This window comes from Pleurodeles waltl, chromosome 5, assembly GCF_031143425.1.
Source record: "Pleurodeles waltl isolate 20211129_DDA chromosome 5, aPleWal1.hap1.20221129, whole genome shotgun sequence".
Taxonomy (NCBI): Eukaryota; Metazoa; Chordata; class Amphibia; order Caudata; family Salamandridae; genus Pleurodeles; species Pleurodeles waltl.
In genome coordinates this window covers 1089108899-1089134112 of record NC_090444.1, presented here as the reverse complement: position 1 = coordinate 1089134112, position 25214 = coordinate 1089108899, and positions in this window count along the sequence as shown.

Below are 25214 nucleotides of genomic sequence, written 5' to 3'. Positions count from 1 at the left end.
ACGCCCATCCCCCATCAACATGACTCCTATCATTGTAAAGATAGGAGTCATGCCCCCTTGCCCAATGGCCATGCCCAGGGGACTTCTGTCCCCTGGGCATGGTCATTGGGCATAGTGGCATGTAGGGGGGCACAAATCAGGCCCCCCTATGCCACAAAAAATAAAAAAAATAAAACTTACCTGAACTTACCTTAATGTCCATGGGATGGGTCCCTCCATCCTTGGGTGTCCTCCTGGGGTGGCCAAGGGTGGCAGGGGGGGTCCCTGGGGGCAGGGGAGGGCACTCTGGGCTCATTTTGAGCCCACTTGTCCCTTAACGCCATGCCTGACCCAGGCGTTAAAAAGCGGCGCAAATGCGCCGTTTTTGGCCACGCCCACTCCCGGGCGTCATTTTTGCCCGGGAGTATAAATACCACGTAAAGGCCTGGGAGTCATTTTTTAAGACGGGAACGCCTCCCTTGCATATCATTAACGCAAGGAAGGGGTTCACGCTAAAAAATGACGCACACTCCGGGCACTTTGGCGCCCGAAGCGTCTAACGCCATAGTATAAATATGGCGTTAGTTGGCGTTAGTTTAGCGTCGAACTTGCGTCGAAAAAAACGACGCAAATTCGGCGCAACCAGAGTATAAATACGGCCCACAATGTCATGCAGTTATTTTAAAGTATTATTGGTTCAAAATACTACTGTGTGGATCTGATGCTATCAATCAATTTGTGATTCTTATCTCGAGCTCAGGGTTTCTTGATATACTTGATTGTTTATCTACATTTGGTACTAAAGTCACACTCAGCAATCAAGTGCATCTTGAAATAATCTACTTTAGAGAGTGGTACCAGAAATCAGGGGAACTTATCACCCAACATTTTGTAGGTTTTAGTTTTAATTTCAACAAAACACAGATTTTAATGCTGAATGTTACATACAAGCTGTCTTTTTAAATCAGGGTAAAGCTTCATACAAGCCTGGAAGTGTTACGACTCTGTCGTTCCATCTCTAGGGGGTGCTGTAAGGGGGCTGTCCGAAGCCTGGGAATCACCTTGAACACTTATCTAGAGTCTCTTGCTGACTCCCGTTTGTTTCTCTTTTTGCCATTGTATACTTTTGCAGTATTACATTTGCTTCCTGGGACTGCAAATCCCATAATGCACAGCTTGGTAGTCAGGAAAGCCTGGATTCTGTTTCCCATTGTTTTCTGTGGGAAAAGTCCAGTTGCTCCTTTTCACCGGATCCTCTCCTACAGGACTTGCGAGTGTCTGAAACTACACACACCTGAGACCGCTCCTGTGCAGCCCAGTCATGTGATTCCACCTGGGGTTTTCTGCAGCTTGGAACTGCTTATAAGCAGCCACTTCCTCAAGATCCCCGTTGTGCATTGGAATTTGATTCCTTTGTATTACAGACCCTTTATCGGATGGTGTTCCAGTCTTGTTCCTTTTCTGTTCCAGTTTGAACCTGTTTCCTGTTTCTCTGCCCTGCCCCTGATTGTTCCAGCCATAGTCTGCTCCCTATCTCTTAGCCTTGAACCTGTTTGTTTCCTCCAGAGCCTGCTCTCTGTTTCTCTGTCCTGCTCCTGCCTTGTTTCAGCCTGAACCTGCTCTCTGTTTCCCAGTCCTGTTTTCAGTGTATTCCTTAGTCCCTGCATTCCAGCCCTGTCCTTGCCTGTTCCAGCCAGAGCCTGCTCTCTTTTTCCCAGTCCTGTCTCTGTTTGTTCCAGCCAGAAGTTTGTGCCCTGTTTTCCAGTCCTAGTCCAGCCTTTGCTTCAGCCTGAGCCTGTTCCCAGTTCCTGCCTCTTAGTTTATTCCTTCTGTTTCCATTTCCTCTCTGTATTTGTGTCTGGTAAGTGATCTATCGGTCTTCACCTGTGTATACGTGTCCTCTTTTGTAATAGGGTTGGCTCCTGGTCTCCAGGAGGCAATTCCAACCCCCATCCTTGTCTAGTGTTATACATTGTCTTTCGTGCCTAACAGTGACAGTGTGCTATTGCTGTTTTTCCAGGAATCGCCACTGTGTTTCCAGCTGGACCCACAAGAGCTTGTCTTGTGTATGTAAGTAAGTACTATTCTTGTTTGTGCTCTAGGGTCCAGAGACAGAATCAATTCTGCTGCCTCCTTTCTATGGGGCTGGCAGGGTGACTATCTGTAAGAGCAAACTGCACAGAGGCATTGACATTCCCTGTCACTGTGGGAGGTTCTGCGCCTTACTCTGTGTACAACCCCAGCGTGTTTGCCCATTAGTAATCCATTTCCTGTTTGTTCACACAAGCGTTGCTCTGCTTTTACTTTCCTTTCATTATTCTCTAAAGTAATGAGATATACTGGCATTTAGGTGACATTGGTTAAGTGCCTTCGATGTCTTCCTTGCATTGCCATTGACATAGCACTTTGGGCATATATGGCCAAATAAATCACACATAATCAACTCTTCCGTGCACAACATGTTTTATATCCATATTATTCTTTGACTCTACAAAAAGGTAGAATTTTCTTTCAAGTATAACCATCCATGCTTCCTTAAAAAGTTGGACTTTTTACAACTGTAGGTGGATTTTGTCAAGCACATCAGATATCTCTCATTTTCATACTACACTATTTTGGCTGGATCACCTGTCTGCAACACTATGGGGGTCATTCCAACCTTGACGGGCGGCGGAGGCCACCCGCCAAAGTTCCCCCAACAGAATACCGCTACGCGGTCAGAAGACCGCTGCGGTTATTCTGTGTTTCCCGCTGGGCTGGCGGGCGACCGCCAGAAGGCCGCCCGCCAGCCCAGCGGGAAACCCCTTCCCACGAGGAAGCCGGCTCCGAATGGAGCCGGCGGAGTGGGAAGGGTGCGACGGGTGCAGTAGCACCCGTCGCGATTTTCAGTGTCTGCATGGCAGACACTGAAAATCTTTTTGGGGCCCTCTTATGGGGGCCCCTGCAGTGCACATGCCATTGGCATGGGCACTGCAGGGGCCCCCAGGGGCCCCACGACACCCCTCACCGCCATCCTGTTCCTGGCGGTCAAAACCGCCAGGAACAGGATGGCGGTGAGGGGGTCGGAATCCCCATGGCGGCGCAGCAAGCTGCGCTGCCATGGAGGATTCCTGAGGGCAGCGGAAAACCGGCGGGACACCGCCGGTTTTCCCTTTCTGACCGCGCCCATACCGCCGCGGTCAAAATGCCCTTGGGAGCACCGCCAGCCTGTTGGCGGTGCTCCCGCGGTCGTTGACCCTGGCGGTCAATGACCGCCAGGGTCAGAATGACCCCCTATATAGTATAGTGCTGGTCTAGCATGGAAAAGGTTGGCCCTGCCTCTCTCAACTAGAACAATTGTTTGAGTTCAACTGTATCCTACTTTTTAAAATATCTCCCAGAACAGTCTTGTCTAGTGTCATATTTAGCTAACCACAATTTTCAGCTGTGGCATGTAGCAGAGTTGTTCATAAAGCAACACTATATTAATGAATATTTTTGACTATTTCAAACTCATGATGTCAGTAATTTAAAGCACCTTGAGTGGGATTGGGAAAGTTAATTAATGCTGAAAATGTAAACGAAGAATTTACTTTAATTCGAAAGTCGTCTATACTGGCTAGTCCTATGTTAAAACAATTTTACAGTTTGGTAGAAATTATTTCACCCTTACTAGGGTGTTCAAGATAGAGCTTAAAGAATTGCCCAAGCATTAGCTTTGCTCCCTCAAGCACACAGGTCAGAGGAATGTAGTGGCTAATTACCCGGTACTGTTTCAACAATGTCCAATAATTTACGACTAAATTAACAAGATTTATTACATTTCGGTTGCTCTTTCTACTCAAAATTGCATTACTGTTCCTGTAACACTGATCTACTTTTGCCACATTGTTGTTAACTAGAGTGGACAGATATATCTTTACAGTCGGTGGAGATGGAGAAGAAATCTTAATTAACATTTACCGTGTCATGCCTCCTACCTACGCATGTCTTTTTACGCAGGATGTATATTTAAAATTTAACAAGCTCGAGTTGCATACTTCTAGACATGGAAGGATTTTTAAGTGTAACACTTACTGCTCATTATCTGTAGAAGAAATTTCTTAGATTTCTCCTGTGTTTTCGTGTAACAAGGCTTATCATTAAATATATCATGACAACTGCACTGAAGCTGCCTTCTTTTTTCTAATATCTGTATACACAAACTGTATTATCTGCTTTCATCCTATGTTTCTTTGTTGTGTTCCCTTTTAGGCTGTACGGATTTATCATCTACATCTTTCTAGGAGATGTGTCCTAAGTAAAATTGCACACCGTACAATGCTTCCGTCTGCTTGGTCAGCTTAATTATAACATAGGACGAAATATTCACTATTACAAATTCAAAAGTCGTGTTTTGCTAATAATGTATGGTTTCTACAATACTTGTGTGGACAACCGATGGTTAGACCTTATGGAGAAACCCTAGTTTAATAGCTCAACCGTTTTCACAAATGTATCTTTAACACGATGATTAGCACCTCCAGTTTGAGGGTCAAAGGATGCTTTGCTGTTTCCCTCATACGGTGTCACTGGCACTTCCTTTTTGTTTACTGAAGCACACTGGTCAGCTTATGGCCATGTTATGCCAGTCTGAAAACCACATCTATAATTGGCTATTGAAAAGTGGAGAAAAGGTGTGGTCGCTAGACACAACAGATAGGAGAAAGCAGGGTAGACGCCGCCATTCTGCAGTTGATGGAGGAGGAGCTTTTAGACTTCAATCAGGTTGAAGAGAGCAGAGTGACACCATAAGGCTCAGTAGCTTAATTTGTAAAATAATAATAAGTGCCAAGGCCCAAAGGTTTGCTAAGAAGCCATTGGCGGCCCCACAAATCTCAAAGAGGGTGTTGGGGGGACGGGTGGAGGGAAGGACAGGGAAGGGTGGGGGGAATAAAAAATAGTTTTAAAAAACATACCTCTTCCCATTGCTGCCAATACCACCTGCAGCCTCGAACCTCTTCTGTTGTCCAAGCAATTCACATGGATACCAGCACTGACTCCTCAGCAATCGTGGTGCTGCTTTCATTCTAAAGCTAGCATGAAAGCAACATCAGGATTTTTCTGAGCAGCTTGGACTGCCGCTCAGACACAACCCAGTGGTCTGTGCAGTTTCTCCAGCCCTGTTCAATACAGCTAGGCTGGAGAAACCTAAGTGCGCATGACGGCCTGCCAAACACACATGCGCACTTAGGTACACTCTCTCCTTCTCTCCCCCTCCCGCCAGCAGCTGAAAGACAAAACAATACAGAAATATTGTTTTATCTTTCAGCTCCTGGCTTAGCCAGGGGGGCGACGCTCCTTCGCCATTAGCTGGTGCTACGAAAAATGGGGATGTTAAATACTAAGGCTGAGTAGTTTTGATTACCCCACACGACTCTTTCCTCAACCACAAAGCACTCCCTTCCCCTTTATCTCATTAATGCATGTTTTTTCCATCCCTGCCTTCTCACTTTGTTTCTGTTTTTTCTCATTTTTCTCTTCCTCTTTCTTTCCCCCATGTGTGTTTTCTCCCTCTTGCTCTAAATGAAAGTCTGATACGTACTTGATCCCAAAAATGAGTGCCAGCTGATCCCACCCGCCACTGGCTCAAATCAAGTACTGATAAAGCCCAAACGTAACAGATTGCAATGCATGATACCACAGTAATAGTGATATGGGTACACTGTATAGACACTACTATGCTTAAAAATATATAGCTGAATTAAGAACAGGAAATGAAAGAGAGACGGGTTTTCATGATTGTGGCAATTTGAGTCGGATGTGGCACCCTGCTCAGGGTTCTCAGAGACACAAATGAACTTGCTCATGTGTATACATCTACAAATAAAAACAACAACTCTGGTTATCAGTCCTTCATTCTAGTCTCTGGATTGCAAAATAACTTGAAAGAAAGCACACTAGAATAAAGTCATCCTTATGCACCACTTTAAGTACCACCCTTCACATCGTATTACTGTTGACAAAACACTGCCCAGGAAACCCGAACATCCGTCTCTTCTTTTGTTTTTGTTATTTCTCCTTGCATTAATTCCCAATAGGACGCTCCTTCCTCGCAAGCGTGATGGAAACAGCATTTGACACAGAGGAATATATAAAAAACTGAAAGGCACTATTTTTGATTCAATCTGAGGTCTGTTCGGCGGAGGCTGGCGGTAGCCACGCAATCAGGTTGCCCACCCTGCAGGGCACATCCTCAGCTAACGAAAGTGGAACGTTAAATCACATCTGCAACCCGGTCTGCTCCTCAAAAACCTCTGCGGAAGAATTGTTTTTGTATGGCTTAAAATGATAATTTCTAACAGGTGGCTTGAACAATAGATTCCTGGTGTCAGAATACATCACCCTCATTTGACTGTGTGTCAGGTTCCTGCCTGTGGCCTTCAGCAATGGCTAATTTATAAATGGCGCCCAGCTCTCAATTATTCCATCACACTTTGAATAAGAACCCATCCAAGTAGAAATGTTGCTAATTTACTACAACACAATTAATTAGCAGCTATAAGGATCATTTCCAGTGTCTCCTGCAGCTGGAGGAAATCAATTCATGATGTCTTGTTGCCCCTGACAACATTTGTAGCTGTCTGCTCCAATCCATGTTGCATACAACAAAAACACGTATAAAAGGACATTTGCCCGTTTGTCAAGACCCTTTATAATAGTGCAGAGAGGCGTGCTGCGCAACAAAAAAAATTCTGAACAAAGCTCACACTCAACATCACTGTGAGATGCGTAAGCATGAAGATTTGCTTTTCATTATCTGATCACGAACAGCTGACAGAAAAATAGCGTAACAACCAAACAAAGACATTCCAGATAAAAGGCATTCTTTTCATATTTACAGAGCACGGTGTTCTTCCATTTGGTGTTTCAGATTAGTTGATATTGCTGGTTTGCCGATACTTCCTTAACTAAATCATCATAATATTTACAGTACAAAGAAAGCCAGGAACATTTCTACTTGTAAAATGTAAACCATGGTGTCCTCTACTGGTTTGATGCAGATAAAACACCCATTGGCACCCCAATAGGTCTGATTCTTTTATAAGTGAAAGTGTGTCATGAATGGTTACAGAGTTTGGGGCATGTTTAAAAGCCCCTAGCGGTGCCTTGTGCCGCCCTATTGTCATTTTATTTTTTACGCTAAGGCGGCGTCAAGGAGGCATTTTCCCCGCACCAGATTTACAAAGTGGTGCATGCAAGCATTGCGCCACTTTATAACCCCTCGTGCCACAGTATGCCTGTGCCAGGCATAATGTATGCAAGGGGGGTGTAACCCCGTTAGCAGGCCCAGAAGAGTAGCGCTGTGAAATTTCACTGCACCATTTTTCCCTTCATTTTTAAAGCATGACCAAGGCAGGCATTAAAGTAAAGCTCCCATTGGTTTTAGTGGGCCTCCCGAATTGTAGTTGGACTTGCGCCATCATTTTTGGACGTCACAATAGCATCAAAAATGTTGACGATATTGTGCTAACGTGTGCCATGGTGCGCCATATTGTAAATACTGCACTACATGGTGACATTAGGGAGCTGCAGGCAGTCGCAAGAAAAGTATGGACCTATGGACCACTGCCTGCTCTGAAAAAATAAAACGTTTCATTTTTGTTTTTGAAATGCATCTCATTTTCCTTTAAGGAAAGCAGACTGCATTTAAAAAAACTGCTTTATTTAAAGGCAGTCACAAACATGGTGGTCTGCTGTCTCCAGCAGGCCACCATCCCTGTGAGGGCCGCCATTCCCAAGGGGGTCACAAATTGCGACCTACCTCATGAATAATCATGAGGTGAGCATTTGCGACCCCCTTTCAAATTTCAAATAGTGTCATTGACACTATGCAACACATGGTTTTGCGACTCGCAAAACCAAACGGTACATGTAATCCTAACTCTCTGGTTTCCCAAATTCATCACTAATTAAAAGTATTCATGATTCATCATTTAGTCCTACAGGTGGGTTCATCCTTCTCACAAGGTTCAATATTTAATGGCCGCTGGTGGCACCATCAAGTTTGCAAGCATTCTGGATTTTCTCAGCAAGAATGCATTGTCATTTCAATGATTTCACATGGTTCCAACTAAATATTACATTATCTAATTGTTTGCAACATCAGAATCCTCTCTCATGGTACACAAATAAGTTAACACAATTCACATGAGAAGCATGAGCTTCCTGTCTTGTTCTCCAGTTAGAAAAAATATTGCTACATAATTAATAATGAAACATGTTCTTCGCCTTCAACACAATAGGACATTCAACATAACATCAGCAATCTAAAGAACAAATTCAGGTCAGAGGGAACAGAATAAACAAATCATTTTCATCTACTTCTGCAAAATTAATCTTTCAGTCCTAGTCAAGCTAAGAGCATTTATACACATTAATATAATTGATATACTAATAAAACCTCTTATGCACCTTACAATTCAATTCAAATATGCAAAGTAAATTATTTAATTGAAAACATTGTTTACAATGGTTCTAAATGTGCATTTATTTATCTGCATGCATGTAACTCGTTAATAAAATCTATGTGAATCAATAGAAATACAATGAAGTCAGGTTCATTTACTACTTCAATAACACTCTTAACGTTAATTCACATTAGTACTTCATTTAATATAAATGCAAAATCTCTCATGTTAAATGTGATGTCTAATACGAATGGTGGCTGCATGGTCCACCTTAATTCAAAAGTGCACATTTTAAAGTTATTTTCTCACTTAGGTTTTTCAATGTAAGTACAGAGCCTGGTCACATCTAAGATCACTGGAGACCATCCATTTAGGGTACAGTGCAGCAAGAAAAAGAGCAAGTCTTGACTGTAACCCATCCCTGGGTGGCCGCGCAGCATCAACTGTCATAGCACACATTGGGTAGTAGAATGGGATTGGAGATTCCGGTGCAATGTGTAGTGATGCATTGGCTCCATATGTCAGGAACCAAAGAACTTTGAATCTGATATGAATTGGTTGGAAATTTATACTGGGAAGCATCACATTCCTAAAAGCCCAGATGACTATCAAAAGTAATGTCCTGCACTCTAATAAAATATCAGTAGCAAATTGTTTCCCATTTCATTTTCTCTAATCACTAAGGCTTTGATGATCACTGTGAAAGACCAGGAGACATTACCAAAAACCAGGCAAAATCCAGTATCAGCAGAAGGTAGAAAAGGAAACAGAACACTGCCAGATTAAGCAGGGGTAGAGGAATCATGCAATCGAGTAAGGAAAAACACAACAAACGTGTGGGAGTGGGAGGCCAAGTGACAAAATCAAGTGAACAATGTTAACTTTGGCAAACTGCAAAGTTGTCAGGTGGAGAGTGAATGACTTATGTACATTCTTGTACAGCTCAACCACTGCAAACCTAGAGGTAAAGTTTAAAGGATTGCAAAACCTGACCAATGTGTTGCTGCAGTGCACCACTATCTTACCACTTCAGATACAATCCTCCCCTTAATCACCATCTTCTATGTTCTGTGTTGTAAACCTCAACCTCTCAAATTCCTGACAACATGCCAACTGACCTCCCAACATTTGATTCACTGCTGACTAGGCAGAGAGGAAATGAACTCCAAAGGGATAGGGCAGCTACAGAGAAAGCTTGTGGGAAAGTGTGCTTATACTCCCTAGAAATATCCTGTTGTAGAACCACTTCACCTGACCTGACAGGTTTGCCTATTATCACCCTACTATATGCGATTGCCAAACAACCATTGGCTTTCTCCATCAGAAAGATTTTATTTTAATCTCCATGTGGCTCAGAGCTTTGCAGGGCAGAGCACTGCATAAAGGATTGCATGGAGTCATAATAATTTCTTGACTTCAATATAGGCCCTCTGAGCCTTCTGGCCTATAATGGTGAAGTCAGGGAATAATAAAATGTGTGACCTTTGGCACTGTAAGCTCCCTTTTCACATGCCAGGCACAGGTCTATGCCCCTTCTTTTGTAGTTCAGCAGTCTAGCAATGATGGGATGAGGAGGTGTCCCAGCAACCTGTGAGCCCTCTTCACAACCAACCATCATTAAAACATATCTTGTCTAAAAATGTCTGTGAGACAAAATTGTGTGTTAGTTCAGAGTGGTGTCCTCCAGTGGTGATTGCTGATGGCCTGTCCACAACCTCCCTAAGCCTGCTATCTTGTCTTTCCAGTTGCACATCCATTTTGTCCGTCCATTATATGACCTAATTTGCCCTATGCTGGAGGCAGGCTGGATCTCATTTGTAGCAGCAGGCTCTTTCTGTCTATGTTGTCTTTATTAGGGGCAGTTTCCACAGTAATTTGGGTGGTGTGTTTCCCCACACATTTCTATTCAAATCTTAGCTTTGGCTTTTGGGGCTGGTTTTCTCCATGTTGGAAGCAGCAGGAATAATGTGACATGATGACGCTGGCAATGGAAGTCCGAGGGCATCAGTATAGCTCAGGGCATCACCCACACTTCCGTAAGGACTGGCTTTCCTGAGCTTGACTGCATTTCTGAGCCTACAAGACAGTGGGTGGTAGCCTCTGTGTAAGGGTGAGTAGGGAGCAAACAAATGTTGATGGGGAGGATGGAGAGGATCCCCCAAATGGCCATATGGAAGGCAGCACTCCCAAGATTCCTGGTCCAGTGATCTTTACTGCATAATAACCTCAATGCTCACCCAGAGCCAAATCTTATGCACTCCCCACGCTTGGTAGCATTTGAGGCAGCCAGCACTTCAGACACAATCTGTCAATTGTGCAGCAGAGGTTTGTAGGGCAACTGCATTGCTGAGAGTCTTTCAGTGTCCAATATCTATCAGCCATTAGTCCAATGTCCTATTGTTCATCTTCTACAACTGGGGCACCTTGATTATTAGCTGGTACTCACTTTACTCACAGGTCCAAGCAGGTTCCCCAACATATAGCACAGATCCTTGCTCCACTCTTCGAGGCCACCGCACATGAGGGAGGCCATCCGTGCTGTCACATGTGTAGCTCTTTGTAGAGAGAGACCTCTAATGGCAGCGGCTGACACAAAATGGCAGTTCTAGTCCTCTGTGGCCCACAGTCCCAATCTGTGAACCTCGACCCACCCACCCAGAGGTACAGGCGCACATGACTCATGCAGCTCAGATCAGCACGTTGTGGATACATCTGATCCAGTCACACGGGCAAGATCAAACAAGCCATACCACAGCTTTTTAAGTATTACATCTCCTGCACTACTCACCTTTTGTGTGGGGGTCCATTGAGGTCTTTCTGCTTGCACTGCATCACCAGGCAATAGGCTCAAAAGTCAGCCCCAGCGTTGCAGCGAGCTCAGTGTCCACACAGCCACCACACTTCCCCACAGAGCAGCCGCCTTGAGGGATCAGTTACTATGCTCCTCACCATTTATGTCTGGGGCCATCTTGAGCAATATGTGGCCACTGTTTCCGTTCAGTCAGAGTAGCCGGTCAGCACCAGGATTTATTAACAGTTTTCTGGGATTGGCAGGCATCTGCCTTTACCATGCTCCATGTCAGCTGTCTACAAGTCCTGCCTAGTCCTCAGTGGCCTCATCGCCAGGTACCAGAGGCATCACTGGGGAATGGAGAGAGTCAGGAGGCAAAGTTTTAGTTTAGGGCATGCAGTTGGAATAGGGGACTTCAGGGATGTCTAGCAAAAGCCTACTGGGGCGCTTCATCTTTCGGATGATTAAGGGTATTGTTGGCAGGTATTGGAGCTAACCTTTCATGCAGCCATCTTAGCTGGCTGCAGGCCACTCCCACTGGAATCATCAACATAATGATTTCAGGCTTCGAAAAGGCCTTGGTCACATACAGAGTCCCATATAGGTAGTAAGGTTTATATACATACGAACACAACATACAAAAAATACTCTTTTTCCCTTTTATTTACATGTGGTCACAGTGCACTCAAAACAAATACTCTGTCAACACTGTAACATACACAATTCATTGGCATATTCAAAAATCCTCATAAATAATAGGCAATGTTGCAACACATACCCAATGGTTACAATTCTTTAACATATGCAAAGGGTTTGTTGCCTACATCTCGCTAAACAGAAAAAGTAATTCAATCAATAGTCCTAAAGCAGTCGAGCCACATGTCACATACATTAGAAAATAAGAATTGCATTGGACTACAAAAGCCTGAGTTTATACCAATGTGGGTGGGGTGAAATCAAACTATATTCCAGGCGAAAACCAATGGGGCAAAAATATCATAATAACAAAGTAATAAACAAATTGAAAAACATGACCGACAAATTGATGTATGGAATCAATCCAATATGGAAATGAATGAAAACATTTGCAACTAAAGGTAACATCTGTTGCACTCTAAGGTCATCAGTGATGCCAACAATGATGTTATTTGAAATGTCATCAGTAATGTCATGAATGACGTCATAGCACATGTCTTGCGTTATGTAACATATGAGGTCATAAGTAGTGCATGGTGGATTATCAAGTATAGTTAGCTCTTCTAACTATAACTGGTGAATGTATTTGTTTTTCTTTATTTTGAAACATGAATGTTGTCACTGACATATTCACTTAGCTATAACATCAATTTAACCTTTGTTTCTTTCAGTGAATTCCCCCAATTTATTTAACATAGATGAATATTTTATTATCAAATGTGAAGCCAGCCCCCCACTGCTCATGGCCTTTGGTCGTGCACAGCGGGATTTTGGCCATAGAGCTTGGCATGCCGCTAGGCCCTGTGTCCAAACCCCCAGAAGGCTGCCAACCCCATGCTGCTGCCATTGCCAATGCCAGTGTGGGATTGGAATTTGGGGACCCTAAGGCCAAAACATATACATTAGGGGAGGGGATGTGCTGCCCGCTTCCTTGAGCCTCAGTTGGGCCAAGGAACCCCCATCCCCTGGGCCAGATCCAATAAAAAGGGGAGGGCAGTGTGGCCCCCTTGCCAAGCCTCAAAAGACAGTGGGGACCCCATCCCCCAGGGCCAAATACAAGGAACCAGTGGAGGGGGGCATTCAGCCCATCTTCCTGAAAGTTCTTGGCCCACAGATCTCATCCCTCAAGGCCAAATTCTAAGGGAAGGGATGCAGGCAGCACCTCTCTCTGAGCCTTGACAGACACCAGGGACCACATCCCCAAGGGTAAAATATACTAAAAAGGGTGAGGAGCACACATAGCCCCACTTCCCGAGCATTTGTGGGCCTCAATACCTCATTGTCTGGAAGCAAAATCCAAGGGGAGGGAGCTGCATGCCTGGAGCCAATTAAGGTTCCAGGGACCCTGACCCCCAGGGCCAAACACCATAAAAAAGAGGAGGAGGGCTACATGCCCCGAGTCCTAAGTGCAGAATATAATACAACAGGGTAGGGGGCTAGGCAGCCCCGCTTCCTGAGCCTGATTTGGTTTTCAAGAAAGGCAGTCCTCTCAATGGCAGCCTTTCTCTGTATAACAGTCTCTTCCTCACTGCATGGCAGGTACTACCTCTTCATGATAATCTGACACTTCCCTTCACAGTGAGCTTCACCCTCCAGTGCATGGCTGGTTGCATATGGAGGGACACCCTCAACATATACACCTCCCCTTCATGGGAGCTTCAAAATGACTAAATCTCCATTTTCTCCATGGCAATATACCTCTCTATGGCAGGCAGCACTATCCCACATAGAAGCCTCTTCCTACCCTAACAGCTTAACAACCTTCACATTTTTTGTTTAGGCTTGGTGACAATCATTCCCTGGATGCATCTGTCTTTCATTATGGGCACATATTCTCCAGATCTACCTCTCTTTCAGGTTATGACAGGCAACACACTCCTAAATTGCAATCAGCTTTCCCTCTATAATTGTCTATGACGTTTGCTATGTGAGAATTTCTCTAACTCCACGGTAGTTTACATTCCATCTACGGCAGGTACCCATCACCTACATGGCACCTTATCCCAACCATTTATGAAAACATTTCCTTTGTCTCTCCTTGATTGTAAGCATCATCTGAATGAACACTATGCACTTCTGCACAACTTCTCCATGACAGGTACTCTCCTCTCTATAGCAGCTTATCGTTCCAGTCTTTGGCAGATAGGCTTCACTGGCATAGCAACCCATCTGTCCCCTTCATGACAGTGTACCTCTCCCAGTAACTCCTTGATGCCATTCATACCTTAAATCAGCATCCATTGTTTTGAGCCCTTATCATTTTGGGTTTTATGCCAAAATTACGAGATTCTAATTAACTACTGGCTCAAAGCATCGTTAGTAGAAATAATAGTTTGGGACATACATAACATTTTTCTTCCCTGCAGGGGTACAGATTAAATCACTTTTAGTTCGATTTGCAAATTGTAGCTGTCATTCAGGAAAATGTGTTTATTATATTTCACATGCAGCCATGATGTGACTTAACTGACTAATACATTTAAATACCATTAGTGAGGAATTTGTTTATAAATGCAGTCAAAAATGTAATTGTAGTTATTTATACTGATTTTAGCTCTAATGCAGACTTTGTGTGCAATATTACTAGGGGATAACTCAGCTCCTCTCCCAGTCTATGATGATGCTAAATAAGATGGGGCTATGGCAGTGGTTCACAACCTTTTGACTTCTATAGACCCCCATTGAATAATTGTTGGAATTCGGGGATGCCCTGCTGAGTCATTACTGAAAGTTGGAGACCTAATCTGTTAATATTATTTAATTTGCTAAGCAGTTGATGACCCCCTGAGAGGGCTTTGCGGACCCCCAGGGGTCCTTAGACCACAGGTTGAAAACCACTGGGCTACAGGAAGAGTATCTGCTCCTATCCACTCATGTGCAGCCTCACATGAAGTGTAACTCCCTCAAAGCCTGTATTCTATTACTCTGTGATGTGATCTTGTTTGTCTCAGTCAGGACAGGTGTGTGTTGTTTTCAGGAGGCCGATCTCCATATGGATTTAGCTATTGCTGCAACACAAGCCACACCAACTGTTTTTGTTTCTCAGATCCCAAACACTGTGGCCCATATTTATCACTATTTGATGCACTGCATCAAAAGGAAAGGGAAGGAATGCATCATATCTATTGAGATATGTTGCATTTTTGCTCTCTTCTTGTGCTGGTGCACTTGGTGCTTCCTAGCATCAATGCATGCAAGGATTGTTTTTGTGCTGGAAAGGAAATCTTCCTGCACAATAACAATCCTTAGAGGTACTTTCCTCTTTCTGCTTGTTGTGCCTCTGTCATGAAGGCATCTGATTTCAATGCATTCCCAGGTTTACCAGTCTTGGTTACCTGGGAATGCGCCAGTACGCATGGGTGGGTGAGTGGGAACGTCCACGCTCCATCCATGTAAAGCCTCCTGAGGGAAGAATAACTCAAGGCAGCAACATGAGCAAGGTGACCTTGCGGGGCTTGGTAGATCTGACATAAGGTGTGCGTTGCCCTTGCGTCACCTTGTATGATGCAAGGGAAACATAATTTTGCATTAAGTCTGACCCTGAGTTGTTTGTCTTATGTGAAATTTTGAAACTCTGGCAGGACTCAAGAAACCAAACCCATCATAAGGTATTAATATGATGTATTTATTAAAACAAAAACCCTATGATGAAATAAAGGACATCATTTGTTAATATGTATTTATTATTTAGTATTGTGCACAAAGCTACCCCAAGAGGTTTCCCGGCACAAGCAGCAAAGCAGAAAAGTAAGGGTATAACAGCTTAAAAATCCCCAGGTCTTCAAGTCCTTATGAAAAGATAGCAGTGACGGACAAGCTCTTAGGTGCTCTGGAAGAGAATTCCACAATTTCGAACATAGGAAAGATAAAGAGCACCCTTTTGTGTGCGACAAGCAGAACCTAGGCACAGATAAAAGAGTATATTAGGAGGATCTCATAGACTGAGGAGGTTGATAAGGGACTGCCAAAGTTTGAACATAGCGGGCTTCAGAACCGACTTTGGCCTCAAACGTATAGCACAGGGCTTTAAAAATATTGTGTTTGGAAATTGTAAGCCAGTGCAACTCATGCAACAGTTGGGAAATTGAGGCAGAAGAGTAGTCTGGAAGCCCCATTCTGTACCATCTGCAAATGGTGCATAGATGCCTTGTCTATGCCCATATAGTAAATTTCCATAATCCAGCCTGGACAACACTAAGGCTGAAATCACAGTCCTTGGTGCTGAAACTGGAATCATCCAGCTGATCTTCCTGAGCCATTTAAGCACCACAAAGCACTTTAGGCACTTGGGGCATCATACTCAGGGGCATATTTATAGGCCCCTAGCACCACCTCGTGCCACATTAACATCATTTATTTTGACGTTAATGTGGCCCAACGAGGCCAAAATCCCTGTGCAGTATTTACAGGGTGGTGCAATGCATGCATTGCGCCGCCCTGTAACCTTTTGCGCTATATTATGCCTGCGCCAGTGTAGTACTTTTATTAGTAGCATAGTTTCGTTGTTATTGTGATGTAGTTTCGAATCCTGAGGCATTAGATGAGATTCCCCGTTTCACCATGTTCAGTTATTTTCGGTGGAGCTTATCGGAAGCCTCAGTCGTGGGTTCATCTTTTGTGCGTATCTTCTTGAAATAAACCCACACTGGTTTCTCAAACTTACCTCGTCTGGATGTCTGGTGTTTCCCGTCGTCTTTACTACAGCCAGGCATAATGTATGCAAAGGGGGCCTTCCCCTGTTAGGGGAGCCGGTAAAATGGTGCAAGAAAATCAATGGGATTTACTTGCGCCATTTATTATGGCACTTTTAAAGCCTGCTTAAGAGCAGGCATTAAAAGGGGGCTTCCATTATTTAAAATGGTCCCCTATGTACAACAGTTTGGCGCTACTACTGCTGAGTAATTCAATAGAGTCTTTAAAAATGACTCTGTTGCCCCCTACCGGCCATGGTGTGCCGTATTTTAAATATGGCGCACACATAGTGGTGGTTAGGGGGGTGCTAAGGGGTGCAGGGAAAGTGGCACTGCACTTGCTGCAGCATCACTTTCCATAAATCTGCCCCATAGTGTGTCATCCAGTAGAAAATCTAATTTTTATACTTTTGAAAAGGAGTTGGTGGAGCCCAAAGGGAGGCCGGGCAGTGTTGTGGGCCTCATAGTGAATGGTGTTTACCCAGGATCATGACCTTCGTCTTATCCCCATTGAGCTTGAGCATGTTTTTATTCACCCATAAAGCAATTCGGCTCAGGCCTAGATTAAGAAAAGAAGGGACACAACTCAGTGCTGCTACAAGCACAGCACTGCTTTACAAGGGGATTCGAACAAGTAACTTCCTATTTGTTGTCCTGACTCCAGGGGAGTAGCTACCATTGGGGTGCAAATGCAGTGACACTAGGACCCATAACCCGGATGGGCCCATTGAATCCTGATAATTACTGTACTTTAAAACCACAACAACAGCCATAGAAGCTGTTTTCCTTGCCGGCACCCGAGCCCATTGAATTCTTGCTATGCTAAGGCCTGGCTCGCCATGAGACGAAATTAACTAATCTCCCTTGTTTCTAGGCACTTCTAGGCAATATTCCCACATGTTATATTTTCAAGGTCATGAATCTCCATACAGCTAATCTATCCATAGAAGATTTCACTTTAAACCAGTGATCATTAGGAATGGAGGTGAAAGCTGGTGGAGGTTGAAAGCATATTGTAGAACATTATAATGCTCAGGGTGTGTGGTGTTAGTGAGCAATATTGAAGAAACTTCACTCTGGTTACAGGGAAGGTTCATAGTCATAGAGAAAACAAGTATATATAAACTAAGGGCTGAGATTTAAGAATATTGTGGGAATGTACTTTAATAATGTGAGTAAATGCTTTTTTTAAAGGAAATACATGCTGATTTAGGAAAATATATAGACAGTTTATATATAGACAGCTTACAGGGGAAGTATGATCTTAATTGAAGAAATTCATGCAGCTTGTATTGAGAACTATAGGGCTAATTATACTCCAACAGTATGCTTGGGCACCTCTTCTTTGTGGGGTAATATTATCAACACGAGTACACTTTTAGTTTGAAAGAAACGAATCCTCTAAATGTTTCTGTTGCTCATTCTATGCACAAGATAGAAGAAAAGTAAGATTGTGAGCCCCGCCCCGATGGTATGTGTACATGTATTCATTTGTACGATAGTCAGGGTGACAATATGGAGAGTCCTTCTACATATTATCCTACCTTTTTGAAGCTGCTATCTTACAGGACATTGCATGATATGTTATCAGCTCTCACATCCCCAATATTCTTTGGACTATTCATTGAGGCACAGAGAAATTCAGTTTCTTGACAAGCTATGTTTATAATGGTAGATTTTTGCTATGGAACACGTTAATGCACGAGCAGAAAATGCATTCATGGTGTAAGGTTTACACCACGAAGTGTTGTTCATAACGTACATGCAATAAGTGCAAGCTAAGAGTGGGATTAATATCGCATAGTTAGAGGCAAAACGTTCACAGAAAATTATAATTTCGCACACCCTGCTGTACAAGGCCAACGTGCATGTAAAACTTGATATTTTATGTCTGAATAGCTGACATTATTTTATGAGAGCTGTTCTTGAAATCATGTGAGTTTCTCTTAGTTGATGGAGGAAACAGATGTCATCAAGGTTGTTCATTCTCAGTCTAAAGATTATTCAGATAGTCTTCGTATTTTGTTGGCGTTCCCCTACATAACTGTCACTCCAATGTTACTGCACTGATGTCAAGGCCTGTATTCTGTTGCCCAAATAATAGCACCCTAAGCATGAAGAGCCCTTATTCTATCACCATTTTATGTGCATACCTGAAGTACCATTTCCTGTTCCATGAGGTTAACTCATTGTACCCGTCTGCAGCTCCTGTAGTCAGAAAAGAAGGAGCTGGAAATATTTAGGCCCATATTTAAGAAAAGGTGGCCGATCAGCCATGATGTGCCACATTTCTTGCACCCCCTTACCGGCACTTAATGACACAATTGTTGCACTGTATTTATAATAAGTGCGCCATGGAGGTCGTTAGCACAATAGCGTCAACATTTTTTACGCTATTGTGGAGCTTTGCTACATTAGTGTAAAAAAGTTGACGTTAGTGCAGAAAAGTGCAAGTAGGCCCATAGGTTAATACGCGAGCATCATTTTAATGCCTGCTCTGAGCAGTCATTAAAAATGACCCCAAAAACGGTGCAGTGAAATCTTTACATTTTTATTGCACTATTTTTTTGGGCCTCCTAGCGCCGGAATGCCTCCCTTGCAATCCTTATGCTTGGTGAAGGCATAATGTGGCACAAAAGAATTACAAAGTGGCACAATGCATGCATTGCGCCACTTTGTAAATATGACGCGGCCGAAAACCTACTTTATTGCCGCCTTAGCATAAAAAAATTATGCAGTGCCACCGCTAAGGTGGTGCTAGGAGCTCTTATATATGCCCCTTACTTGTGAGTATTGCGTATTCTGGAAGCACTATGCACTCTTACTAGTTGCCTATGATGTAGACATCCACCACCTCCCTTCGTTGCTCCCCTGCAGATATTGTCAGCTCAAAACAACGCTGTTGAACAGTCTTTTTTCATTCTTTGTGTATGAAAAAAAGCAAACCTCACAAGTGGCCAAAGATATGCAATGGAAATGGGTAAACAAAGAGAACTTCAAAATCATTCATGAGTATAAAAATAATATTTGCAATTATTCAATGGGTTTCTTTCCGTCCAATCATCCCCCCATTTCTCTCGTTGTCTGTCTGTCACTCTCTTTTTCTCTCTGTTTCGCTGCCTCTCTCTCGCAACACATGCATCAACAAAATTAATGAGTTCCCCTTGAGTAATTTCACTGTGGTTCAGGTTTGTTAGGACGAAATTCATGTGCTCCCCGTTTAAACCTGGGAAAGATCGTCATGAGAAACTGTCTTATGATCACTAAAGTAACGAGCATGCTGCTCACAGGCGAAGAAGCTTATGCAAATTACTAACATGTAAAGTAGTCTTGAAAAGACTACTCATAGGCAATAAACCTTTACAAATGAATTAATGTCATTTTTCCCTTTGTCTTGTTCAAAAGCAAATCTGTACCAAACATGTCACCTGCAGCATATGTGGTGCTTACCTTCAACTTCAAAATTTAACCAACTCCAACTTTCCAAGGAAGAAGCATATTTAGCATTTCACATTTTGTATCATATTTGTTCAATGGCACACCACGTCAGATTTGACACATATGTGCTCTTAGGCTGGCACATAACACTGCTTCGGGCTCTGTCCGGCATCAGAAGTTTATGGTATTGCACATTCTCAGACCTTCAACAATGTGCCAAGAGCAAGCTATTTGCAGAAAGATCAAATCATGTGCTTTAATAACTGTATTGCCAAAATACGATGAATTAAAGATAATTTCAGTTAGACTATATGTGAGAAAGTGAGTTGTTGGTTGAGGGGGTTGAAACTCTACTGAAGCAGCAGCCACATTTCTTCCCAGGGCAGACCACAAAAAGCCACTAAATTAACCTGTGTTTAACCCTCTGGTAGCTTGCCACAAACACAGTCAGGCTAAATTTAGAGGCAATGTGTGAAGTATTTATGCAGCACACAAACAGTTATAAAGTGAAAACACAACTCAAGAAAAATCACACACCAATTTAGAAAAATAGAGTACATTTTAGTTAATTATTTGAAACCAACAGGCTGAAAATCCAATCAGTAGAGCCAGGGATATGTAATTTCATAAGATTTAGGGTAAGTAAAGCTCCTAAAAGCACAAAGCGTCACTTGCGGTTATCTGGGTTGGCTATCAATGCTGTAGCACAAAGTGCATATCTTGTTTTGCCGGTCTTCACTGGCAGTCGTTATAGTGCAAAGAGCCTCATCACCAGAGCCTTGTGTTTACAGTCAGGGAGGATGGCGAGATCTTGGCATGAACAGAGCCATCCCAATTGCAAAGATCTCAAAAATTCAGGGTTTCTTCTTTTCTTTTAGAAAGAGCTCAACTGATGCCACACCAAGGGTCAAGGACCCCAGAGTCACATCTTGGGATCAGGAACTCCCTCCATCAGAGCCCAGCAGGGCTCAAGCAGGTCCAGTTGCCGGTCCAGGTAGGTCCAGTGCATCAGATCGGCTGGGAAGTTGCAGGGGAGCCTCTGGAGCTTGTTGTGTCTCTGTAGCTGAGAACTGGAGATCAGTCAACTGACCTTTAGAACCACTTCAGCCTGGGATAAAGGGAACAGGTCCAATCTTCCTTCTCAGTGAGGAGGGCAGGCCTCAAGAAGCAGGGCGGCAAGGTGTCTTTCTTCTGTAGTGTCCACTGATCCAAGAGTGTACTGAAGAGTGGGTCTGAGGGTCCCGCTTTATAAACCTGGAGCCCACTTTTGAAGGGGGGAAGCATCTGGAGTTTCCCCCTACAGAGGTATCTGGAATTTCCTGCCTCCCTGTCCTAGTCCCACTCTGTCTGGAGAAACAATAGGCTAGTGTGAAGTTCTTTGTGTGTGAACTGACCAAGTACTTTAAAAGTGAAGTGTGGTAAGTCACTGCTTCACTCCCCTGCCAACCTTCCAAAATTGGCTCATTATGTCAACTCTCTATTGTGATACTCTGTGGTAGGAATACACAAAGGCCGACTGCCAACTACACCTATCATGTAACACAGAGACAAGCAGCAGGCACTCTCTATTATGATACTCTCTTGGAGGAATACACAAAGGCCAACTCTGCCTGGTCAGGCAACACAGAGAAAGGCAGCAGGCACCAAATGGTTAGGACAAGAAAATGCCAACTTCCTAAAAAGTGACATTTTAAGAATTGTGACTTAAAATCTGACTTTACCATCAAAGTAAGGTTTAAATTAAAAAAACTCAGAAAACAAACATGAGTTTCCTACTTGTTCCCAATCAAAGGTTTTCACTTATTAAATATAATAAGGGAACTCAAAGTTATCCTATGGGAAAGGTAGGCCTTGCAGTTGTGGAAAACAAATTTGAACGTTTTTCACTACTAGAATATGTAAAACTTAAAAGTACTTGACCAACATTGTAAACACAATCCACCCTGCCCTATGGGCTGTTTGGTGCTTACCCTAGGGGTGCCGTATGTCTATGAATAAGGAAGGTTTGAGCCTGGCAATCATTTTTTGAAGGTTGAAATGGCAATTTAAAACTGCACACACAGGCTGCAATGGCAAGACTGGGGTATGTTTAAAAAAGGTTATTCAAGTGGGCTGCACAATCAGTGCTGCGGGTCAACTAGTAGTGCCACTAAACTGTGGACTTACAAGTGAATAAAATGTGCCAATTGGGTGTAGAAACTTTCACCATGTGTAAAGGAGTGAGCACAAGAACTTTAGCACTGGTTAGCAGTGGTAAAATGTGCAGAGTCCTAATGCCAACAAAAACAAATTCAGGAAAAAACAGGAAGAGCGAAGGCAACATGACTCTATACTGAACGGCATCAGTTAAGGTTTGGCCTACATTTCAAGTAATGTAATAAGATGGGTCATTAGTGGTGTGTCCTGCACAAGCAATGGGTCCACATTTGTCTTCTACTGGGAACCAAACACCCCATTGTAACATTTGACTCCCTGAGGGTAGTGAAGTGGAGCAGTCCAAGGCCTACTCAAGGGAGGTACTGTGGGCTTGTAATCACCCTTCACAGATACACAATAACAACACTCAATACATGACTGTCCAGTTTTTGCTTTTTCTTTTGAAAAATAAAAAAATCCACATGTATTGCACACACTACTCAATAACATACAGCAATTTACAAATATAAATAGGCTGGTGGAAATACCTCTTGTTGACATTGCGTAATTACTCTTACCCCTCCCAAAGGGAGATCTAGATCAACAAATCACATGTCAAAACACAAACATTCACTTGTATTAAAATGCAATGATTTAATATAACTTTGAATGAACACTCTTAATATTTGCAATAAAGCATGTATACCATGAACATGAGTGGTTGTCAGCATCATTACTCCATTAAAACATTTACAAGAGAAAATATCTATGCATGTCTGGGTGATTTGTGTACTCAGCGCAACTTTTAGTGTGAAGAATGCAATTAAAACATAGCTCCTAAAGGGCATTACATTTATAATCATAACGCTGTGCAATTATGGACCTTCACCCCTAGACAACGTTGCACAGTATGTACTCCTAAAAATCTTTAGAATAAAGTATACACTTGAAACATAGTCCCTGGAGGGGGTTACATTTATAATCACATGTTCAATTACAAACTTTCGCCTCTAGAGGGTTTTTGTGCAGCATGAACACTCACGTTGAACACCTTCAGGCCACAGAGACTGCAGCCATAGACTGTAGAACGCAGCACTCCCAGCAATAGAGTACATGGTCCAGCGTGGGGAATGCTTAGATAAACAGGGAAAATTCTGGTAAAGTTACTCGTTTGGAGTCCCACCCAACTTAGAGTGGGGACTCCTAAAATTTGTTTTGGAGGGAGGCTGCAGCTACCCCCACACTTACTGAATTACCTGGTGGTGACTCTGTTAGCCTAGGGCCACCACAAAAGTAGAACCACTGACAAACAGGGAAAAACAGACAGGTCCTGCAGGTCATATTGGGTGCTCCTTGGCATATGTTAGTAGCGGCTCTCATGCTGTGCTGGGGAAAGCCGCATCTTCTCTTTTCTTTATTTTCTTTGCTGGGCAGCCCCGCACCACGTGGATTTTGCCTTTCCTGGTGGGGAGGGAGGGGTCACTACTGTGGGACAACCTCAGGAGCTCAACCTGGCTGCTCATAGCCAGCTCCCCATGTGGACTGCCCTCCTATGTGCAGCTGCAGAAGCCGTGAGTCCTTTCTTCCCGCCTGCTCCCCTTCATCTTGGAGCCCAGGGATGGGGTCATTGTGCCCTTCCTACTTTGGTGGGGTAAATGTATGTGCTCACCATGGTGCCTTCCTCTTTAGGGCCCAAGGCTCCTTACTGCTTCAGTGGGAGGAGCGCAATGGCACCCCCTTGTCAGATTCTTCTCCTCGGGCCCAGGGATTGGGTCCTGGGACCCTTCCACAGTTTCTTCTTCCTGGGGCAGCCCCTAGCCTAGGCTCTAGCACACCCTGGGGGCAAATCTGGAAATGCAGCAGAGCCCCACATGCTTTGTCGCCAGTAGGGGTCAACCATCATCCAGACTTGAAAAGGGCACATTAAGTGCTCATTTTTATGCTCTTGGTCTTGTTTTGCTCCTAGTTGTGAGCCCTAGCCACCTAGAGTACTTTCCTCCGGCCTCCTGACCTCATAGGTGGTGAACTTGGCATGGAGTGGGTTCCACTGGCTCCCTCTGCCAGCCTTTCTCTTTACTTTTCCTTTGGGCTTCTCTCCTTCCTGGCACAGAAGCCCAGTCTTTCACCCAACTGGTCCTCAGAGGGTGTAAGGGGACCAGTTTCCTTTCATAATGGGGAGAGCCCCACTGGTCCTAGAGTCAATTAAACTCAGAGTCTTTAGTCCAGATGACCTTTAGGGGTTTCTTTCTTACAATTGTCCATGGCATTTGCCTCCAGTTAGAGTGTGCAGCAGAAAAGCACATTCAAGAGGGCTCTCTCTCCTGCTCAATATGTTTAAGTGGAAGTGGTAGTGTTTGGCAAGGATGCACCACTGGCCTTTTCTGAGGTGCCACATCACTTATTCCCTTGTCCCAACCTCCCTGCACAGCCTTCTGGGATATTTCAAAATGGCGTCACCCAGGAGTCACTTGCCACATCAACTGTGGGGGTCTCACACTTTGCTGACATCCCTGCCAGGGTCTTCCCCAGCAAAACTTCAAAGGAGCCCCACTCCTGATTTGGCTCCTGAGGTCTGGGTTTCCTCTATTGTTTAGTGGACTTGGGCAGGCCCTCGACCCGGCACAGGGTGACAGCTGGCTGATTGATGCAGAGCAGTCCAGCCCACCCCTTTCCTTCTTAGGAGCTGACTTAAGCACTGTTAATTGCCCCCTTTGTGGGAGAAGGCCTTTGTTCCTGTAGCTGCAAGGAAAAGTAATTAACCCAGTAGAGCCGGATGACAAAAGGCCTGGGCTCTAATGCTGAGTTAAGCCAGAAAAATTTGACATTCGTGAATGACCCATAATCTGTACAGATTTATCTTTGTTATCTTTGGACTTTGCAGAATTGATCTTTTCAAACAGGTTGTTCTGGAAATCGTTACTACTTTGGTGACTGTAGACACAGGGGAAGTATATCTGCAGTCTAAGGCAGCCTTCCCCAGAAGCGTATAATGGAGTGTTATCATAGACAAGACAGTAAACCATACTGACTTTTCCTATATGTGTGCACCAACAT